Source organism: Vombatus ursinus, unplaced genomic scaffold (genome assembly GCF_900497805.2).
Source record: "Vombatus ursinus unplaced genomic scaffold, bare-nosed wombat genome assembly UNPS02014833.1, whole genome shotgun sequence".
Lineage (NCBI taxonomy): Eukaryota > Metazoa > Chordata > Mammalia > Diprotodontia > Vombatidae > Vombatus > Vombatus ursinus.
In genome coordinates, this window is record NW_020954611.1 from 6041148 (window position 1) to 6049898 (window position 8751).

The window sequence follows — 8751 nt, forward strand, 5'->3', positions numbered from 1 at the left end:
GGCAGATCACTTTCCAATCTATATCTCTAGTGGACCGATCCACATTGTTCCAGTCCCATATCTCCAATATCTCAGGACATTTCAACTCACATATCTCACCATAACTGCATACTGTAAACGCCCCCAAACCAAACATATCTTACAAATCATAGCCTAATTGTCCCTATGCTCTTTTTTCACTAATAAGGAAATTGAGGCTCAGAAAAATGGGGTGTCCCAAAGTCAAGCAATGATCTCACTGACTGTTCTTGTCCTTTATACCACCACATCACCTCCCACTAGTTAATCTGGATTTAAATGAAATTACTTTCCCCAAATATCTTCCAAATCATTCTGCCCTAAACAAGGGTCTATATTCTTAGATTTTTCTTTCTTTCTTTTAAAAAATGCATAATTTTTAGAGATTGTTCATAAGATATAGTATAGGGGAAGGGATATAATCAGAAATGACAGCGATTTAAAAAAAAACATCTCAATTAGAAAAATAATTCTGTATTCTTAACCAATCTTCTGTCACAGTATTCAGCCTTCACTATTAAGTGACCTTTCCCCAAAATGACCTCTAGCTAATTTGTGAATCAGTCTCATTTCCAGTTTCTTTTTTCCCAACTGTCCCCACCCCATTCCCTATGGCTAAGTATTTTATCAGTTGATTGTTTTTTTTTCTTTGTCTATAATACTGTACTTTATCTCCTTGAGCCTTCCCTATGATTCTAGTCTGAATGTTGGGTCCTGGGAACAAAGGGTCATGAGACATAAATAAGACTTCTTTTGGGGAAATTAAAAATATAGACAGAAATTTTGAAATAGATGAACTTTGTCCCTCCTCAAAACCTCAGTCACAGAATTCATACAACTGGAAGGGAACTTTTAGGCGGATCTTATCCCTTTCCTAATTCCCTCAAAGCTTCATGCTTTGAAATTACCCTGTCTCTTTTCCTACTTTCTAATTCTGAATTCCATTTGCGTTCCAGTGCAGTTTTTTTTTCCCATTTGGGATATAATTCATTCCGATCCATAATGTAATAAACTTAAAAAGTAACATATCTTGCAGAAACAGTTTGCGGATGACAAAATCTAGAATCCAGATAACTAAATTCTGTCCTCTGATGGATTATGATGGTTGCTGAAAGGAAAAATTGATCTAAAAGGGAAAGCAACATAAGTTAAATCTCAGTAACACTAATACCTTAGAACCTCCTTAGTCTTACAGAAGTATTTAGATTTTTAAAGAGTTAATATTTGTTGGGGCAGCTAGGTGAAGCAGTGGATAGAGCACTGGCCCTGGAATCAGGAGGACCTGAGTTCAAATTTGGCCTCAGACACATAACACTTACTAGCTGTGTGACCCTGGGCAAATCACTTAACCCCAATTGCCTAGTCCAAAAAATAAGTTAATATTTGTTAACTCAAGGTTCAATTGAATAAATGAAGTGAATGTTTCAGGCCACTGATGGAAATATTTTCACAGACTCCCTGAAGCCTAGACTTACCTAGACAAGATAGAAGCAAATTGAAAAAGGCTTTCAAGTCCTTTCCGCTATAAAGTGGAACTTAGAGAAATTGATTGTGGGGAAGGGTGGGCCCTGCTCAAGTTTGTAAGTAAGTATTATGAAGGGACCAAAGTTTATTTCCAAAAAGTCCTGGAATCAGAGCCTAAGAACCCTGTATTTAACACTGGATTTGCAATAGCCATGTTTTGTCTGGATAACCCTAGCAGAGGAGATCATCCTAGCATTTCTCTAGAACCACTAAGACAGTCAATCCCAATCAACCTAGAAGAAGCTTACATTAAGGTTTTTGCACTGAAGCTCCAGGTCCTTGATCAAAAGGAGGAAGGAGAAAAGTACCTTGAAGAGGCCTTAAACAGTGTGTCATCACTACTACCTTCTCTATGCAGCTAAATTTTACTACAAAAAATGGTGCCTGGATAAAACTCTTCAATTCTTCCAAAAATGATTCAAATCAAGACATCTAACAACTACCAACCATGAGGCAAGGATAGACAAAATCTTGAGAGAGCAGTTCAGTCAGCCACATTTAATTTTAAAAGTACAATAGAATATAATCCCACATTTGTAGATAGTTATATAGAATTAAGCAACATGAATGTAGAAGCAGGTGACTTCAGCAAAGCTGAAGAAAACTACCAGAAGGTACCGAATATTAAGCAACTTAAAGATTATTTATATGGCTGCTCTCAACAGGAGGTATGAAATTGATAGTGTCTCCCATTACTTGGAAGGATTAAAAATAGATATAGAGTCAAATATACAAAATGTATACAAATATACAAATATCTATCCACTGTGGAGAAATTAGCTAAAAAGGTTCTTCATTAAAATGCATCAGACATGAAAAGGTTGAGTTTTCTGGAGTTCGTCAGATCAAAGAACCCTAAGAAGCCAGAAAGTGCTATGAGAGGAATCTGGGCCTGAATCCTGGAAATGAAGACCCTCTTGGCTATCAGTGATTTATAGTTACTTGTTATAGCTTGGGAAATCACTCCCAAAGTTCAATAAAAAGGTATTTCAATATAACTACAGTTACCTCTTCTACATCACAACTTTCCCCATCATGGTTTCAATATATCATGGGTCAGCACAAGAATGGGAATTTGGGGGGATTGTTGCAGAAGCAACAGATGACATGCAAAGGCCAGCAGATAACACAGAAAAAGTTTAGAAACTCAGAAATTCATAAAATACATGTATAGTACTATAGAATATCAGCATATTTTATCTTTTAATACCATAACAATTCACATTTCTTTTTTGGTACAAAGATGGAGCCAAAAATTTTACACTGATTTTCCAGATTACAGGGAGGCACCATGCCCCTAATCTCCATGATAAGAAAGGGATAACTGTTTTACTTTAATTAATAAAATATCTATGTTACTTCCTACTCTAAATAAAATTGATATGCCACTACCTAGCCTCCCTGATTCTAAAAGGCAAAGAAGAAAACCAAACTCACAGGAGCAAACATGAAAAAGGAGCATTTACCACAAAGAAAGGTAAAATAAGGCAAATTATTAGAAACTATTTTTGTAAATTGTATTCCAATAAAATTGATGACAAAGTGAATAAAATTTTACACAAATATAAACCACTGAGATTAACAAGGTATGCAATAAAAAGATTTTAATATAATCTCAGAAAAAGAAAGTGAATTAAGCTCAAGTACAAATTAATTTATGTGAACTTTCAAAGGACAAAAAAAACCAGATCCAGTTGGATGTGCAATTGAATTCTATCAAACATTTACACAATAATTCTTTAAATAAATTCTTTGCTAAAATAAGGGGGGAAATTTCTACCAAATTCCTTCTAAGAGGTAAGTATGGTCTTGATCCTTAAACTAAGAATAGACCAATAATTTTAATGAAAATAGACATAAATAAATATAACAATATTAGTGAAGAGGCAAAGCTTAAAAAAGATTGGATTTTTATCAGGAAAGTAAGGTTGGTTCAATATTAAGGAAACTATAAAACAACATATCATATTAATATCAAAATACAAATGATATCTCAATAGATACAAAAAAGGCTTTTGACAAAATATAACATTGTTGTTTTTAAAAAATATATTAAAATCACAGGAATAATCAAATTTTTTCTTAACATGGTAAATAAAATGCCAAAGGTCAGCCTTTCTAAGAAGATCAGGGTAGGGGCAGCTAGGTGGCACAGTGGATAGAGCACCAGCCTTGGACTTAGGAGGACCTGAGTTCAAATGCGGCCTCAGACACAAAACACTCATTAGCTGCGTGACCCTGGGCAAGTCATTTAACCCCATTGCCTAGCCAAAAAATAATAATAATAATAAAATAAATTCTAAGTAAACTTTAAAAAAAAAGATTAGGGTAAAGCAAGATCTATTACCACTATATTATTCAATGTAGTATCACAAATGCTAGTTATAGCATGGTGAGATGCTCTACATAGAAATATAGTAAAAAATTAATTGAAACAATTAACTAACCAGCAAAACTGCAGGGTTAAAAATCCACAAAATTAATCTTTTCTACATTATCAATAAAGCCAGTAAGAAGAAATATTCCATTCAACTTAACTACAGAATGTAAAATAAATTGGGATTCTACCTGCTAAGACACACATAAGAATTATATAAATAAAACAGAATCCTTTATGTAAAGATAGACTTAAACTAATGGAGAGATATGAATTGCTCACGGTGGGGGAGGGGGACTGAGCCAACATGTTTAAAATGATGTACGATTATGCTCATTTACTTATTCAGTACCTTACTTATCAAACTGCCAAAGAATCCCTTAAGAATTAGTCCAAATAATAAAATTCATATGCAAAAACAAAAAGTTAAGAACTTCAAGGGAAACCATGAAAAAAGTGGGAAGGAAGGAGGCCTAGCATTACCAAATCTCAAATTATACTACGAAGCAGTAATTATTTTTTTATTAATTTATTTTGATTTATCAGGAATCACTTCCATATGCTTTTGAGTTTGAAATTTTTCTCTCCCTTCCTCCCCACCACCCTCCCCAAGATGGCACACAATCTGATATAGGCTATGCATTTACATTCATATTAAACATATTTTCACATTAGTGATGTTGTAAGTAGAAATTAAAACCAATAGGAGGAACCATCAGAAAGAGGAAACAAAACTCAACGGAAGAGAAAAAAATAACAATTCGGCTTCCATAGTTCTTTTTTTCCTTCACGAGGCCTCTGGAGATGTCTTAGATCCTTGTATTGCCAGGAAGGGTTAAATTTATCAATATTAGTTATCAGACAATGTGACTGTTATTGTGTACAATGTTCTCTTGGTTCTGCTCACTTCACTCAGCATCAGACCATGCAAGTCTTTCCAGGTTTTTCTGAAGTCAGCTTGTTCATCATTTCTTATAGCACAATAGTATTCCATCACATTCATATACCACAATTTACTCAGCCATTCCCCAATTGATGGGCATCCTCTCAATTTCCAATTCTTTGCCACCACAAAAAGAGCTGCTATGAATATTTTTGTACATGTAGGTCCTTTTCCCATTTGTGTGATCTCTTTGGGATATAGCCCTAGAAGTGCTATTGCTGGGTCAAAGAGTATGCACATTTTGATAGCCCTTTGGGCATAGTTCCAAATTGCTCTCCAAAATGGTTGGATCATTTCACAACTCCACCAACAATGCATTAGTGTTCCAATTTTCCCACATCTTCTCCATCATTTATCATTTTCCTGTTTTGTCATGTTGGCCATTCTGATGGGTGTGATGTGGTACCTCACAGTTGTTTTGATTTGCATTTCTCTAATCAATAGTGATCTAGAGCATTTTTTCATATGACTATAGATGGCTTTAATTTCTTCATCTGGGAACTGTCTGTTCATATCCTTTGACCACTTATCAATTGGGGAATGACTTGTATTCTTATAAATTTGACTTAATTCTCTATATATTTTAGAAATGAGGCCTTTATCAGAGAGACTGGTTGTAAAAATTCTTTCCCAATTTTCTACCTTCCTTCCAATCTTAGTTTCATTGGCTTTGTTTGTGCAAAAACTTTTCAATTTAATGTAATCAAAATTATCTATTTTGCTTTTCATAATGTTCTCTATCTCCTGTTTGGTCATGAATTCTTCTGTTCTCCATAGGTCTGACAGATAAACTATTCCTTGCTCTCTCAGATTGCTTATAGTATCAGCCTTTATATCTAAATCATATACCCATTTTGACTTTATTTTGGTATATGGTGTGAGATTTTGGTCTATGCCTAGTTTCTGCCATACTCTTTTCCAGTTTTCCCAGCAGTTTTTTTTTAAAAAGTGAGTTCTTATCCCAGAAATTGGGGTCTTTGGGTTTATCAAATAATAGATTACTATAGTCATTGACTACTGTGTCTTGCATACTTAACCTATTCCACTGATCCACCACTCTATTTCTTAGCCAGTACCAAGCAGTTTTGATGATTGCTGCTTTATAATACAATTTAAGACCTGGAATGGCTAGGCCACCTTCCCCTGCATTTCTTTTCATTAGTTCTCTTGATATTCTGGACCTTTTGTTCTTCCAAATGAATCTTGTTACTATTTTTTCTAACTCTATAAAATAATTTTTTGGTAGTTTGATTGGTATGTCACTGAATAAGTAAATTAGCTTAGGTAGAATTGTCATTTTTATTATATTAGCTCGGCCTACCCATGAGAAACTGATGTTTTTCCAATTATTTAGATCTGATTTTATTTGCCTGAAAAGTGTTTTGTAATTGTGTTCATAGAGTTACCAGGTTTGTTTTGGGAGGTAGACTCCTAAATATTTTATAATGTCTACAGTAAGTTTAAATGGAATTTCTCTTTCTATCTCTTGCTGTTGGGCTTTGTTGGTAATATATAGAAATGCCGATGATTTATGTGGGTTTATTTTATAGCCTGCAACTTTGCTAAAGTTGTTTATTATTTCAAGTAGTTTTTTATTTGATTCTCTGGGATTCGCTAAGTATAACATCATGTCATCTGCAAAGAGTGATAGCTTTGTTTCTTCTTTGCCTATTCTAATGCCTCCAATGTCTTTTTCTTCTCTTATTGCTAAAGCTAATGTTTCCAGGACAATGTTGAATAACAGTGGTGATAATGAACACCCTCCTTTCACCCCCGATCTTATTGGAAATGCTTCTAGCTTGTCCCCATTACATATTATGCTTGCTGAAGGTTTTAGATAGATGCTATTTATTATTTTAAGGGAGACTCCATTTATACTTATGCTCTCTAGTATTTTTAATAGGAATGGGTGTTGTATTTTGTCAAAAGCTTTTTCTGTATCTGTTGAGATGATCATGTGGTTTCTGTTAGTTTTGGTGTTGATATGATGGATTATGCTGATAGTTTTCCTTATATTGAACCAGCCCTGCATTCCTGGTATAAATCCTACCTGGTCATAGTGTATTATTCATGTGATAAGTTGCTGTAATCTACTCGCTAATATTTTGTTTAAAATTTTTGCATCTATATTCATTAGAGAAATTGATCTATAATTTTTTTCTCTGTTTTGACTTTTCCTGGTTTAGGTATCAGCATCATATTTGTATCATAAAAAGAATTTGGTAAGATTCCTTCTTTACCTATTTTACCAAATAGTTTATATAGTATTGGAATTAATTGTTCTTTAAACGTTTGATAGAATTCACATGTAAATCCATCTGGCTCTGGAGATTTTTTCCTGGGGAGCTCATCAATGACTTGTTCAATTTCTTTTTCTGAGATGGGGTTATTTAAGTATTTTACTTCCTCTTCTGTTAATCTGCACAATTTGTATTTTTGTAAATATATATCCATTTCACTAAGATCACCAAATTTGTTGGCATATAGTTGGGCAAAATAATCCTTAATTGTTGTTTTAATTTCCTCTTCCTTGGTGGTAGTTTCACCCTTTTCATTCTTGATACTAGTAATTTGGTTTTCTTCTTTCTTTTTTTTAATTAGATTAATCAAAGGTTTGTCTATTTTATTGGTTTTTTCATAATACCAGCTCTTAGTTTTATTTATTAGTTCAATGGTTTTCTTAATTTCAATTTTATTAATTTTTCCTTTGGTTTTCAACATTTCTAATTTGGTGTTTAATTGAGGATTTTTAATTTGTTCTTTTTCTAGTTTTTTTAGTTGTATGCCCAATTCATTGATCTCCTCTTTTTCTATTTTATTTATGTAATCATTTAGAGATATAAAACTTCCCCTAAGAACTGCTTTTGCTGCATCCCATAAGTTTTGGTATGTTGTCTCATTATTGTCATTCTCTTGAATGAAATTATTGTTTCTATGATTTGTTCTTTGACCCAATTATTTTTTAAGATTAGATTATTTAGTTTCCAATTATTTTTTAGTCTACTGTTCCATGGCCCTTTATTACATATAATTTTTATTGCATCATGATCTGAAAAGGATGCACTTACTATTTCTGCCTTTCTGCATTGGATTGCGAGGTTTTTATGCTCTAGTACATGGTCAATTTTTGTGTATGTGCCATGTACCACCGAGAAAAAAGTATATTCCTTTCTATCCCCATTCAGTTTTCTCCACAGGTCTATCATACCTAACTTTTCTAATGTTCTATTTGCCTCCTTAACTTCTTTCTTGTTTATTTTGTGGTTAGATTTATCTAGTTCAGAGAGGGGGAGGTTGAGGTCCCCCACTAGTATAGTTTTGCTATCTATTTCTTCCTGTAACTCCCTGAACTTCTCCTCTAAGAATCTGAATGCTATACCATTTGGTGCACATATGTTTAGTAATGATATTACTTCATTGTCTATAGTGCCTTTTAGCAGGATGTAGTTTCCTTCCTTATCTCTTTTGATAAGATCTATTTCTGCTTTTGCTTTGTCTGAGATCAGGATTGCTACCCCTGGTTTTTTTACTTCAGCTGAAGCATAATATATTTTGCTCCAGCCTTTTACCTTTACCCTGTATGTATCACTCTTTTTCAAATGTGATTCCTGTAAACAACATATTGTAGGATTATGGTTTTTAATCCAATCTGCTATATGCTTCCATTTTATGGGAGAGTTCATCCCATGCACATTTACAGTTATGATTACTATCGGAGTCTTTTCCTCCAGTAATTATTAAATCTTTGGCATTGATTTAAAAAAAATGTTGATCAGTGGAAGAGATTAGGTACACAGACACAAATGAGCATAGTAACATAGTATTCAACGAATCCAAAGCCCCCAACTACTAGGGTAAGGACTCACTATTGGACAAAAAATGCCAGGAA

At 33.6% G+C, this 8751-nt stretch overlaps 1 pseudogene; it reads left to right on the forward strand.

Annotated features, from left to right (window-relative positions):
- Positions 1-1454: 1454 nt before the first annotated feature.
- LOC114026192 lies at positions 1455-2438 on the forward strand (annotated as a pseudogene).
- Positions 2439-8751: the final 6313 nt, after the last annotated feature.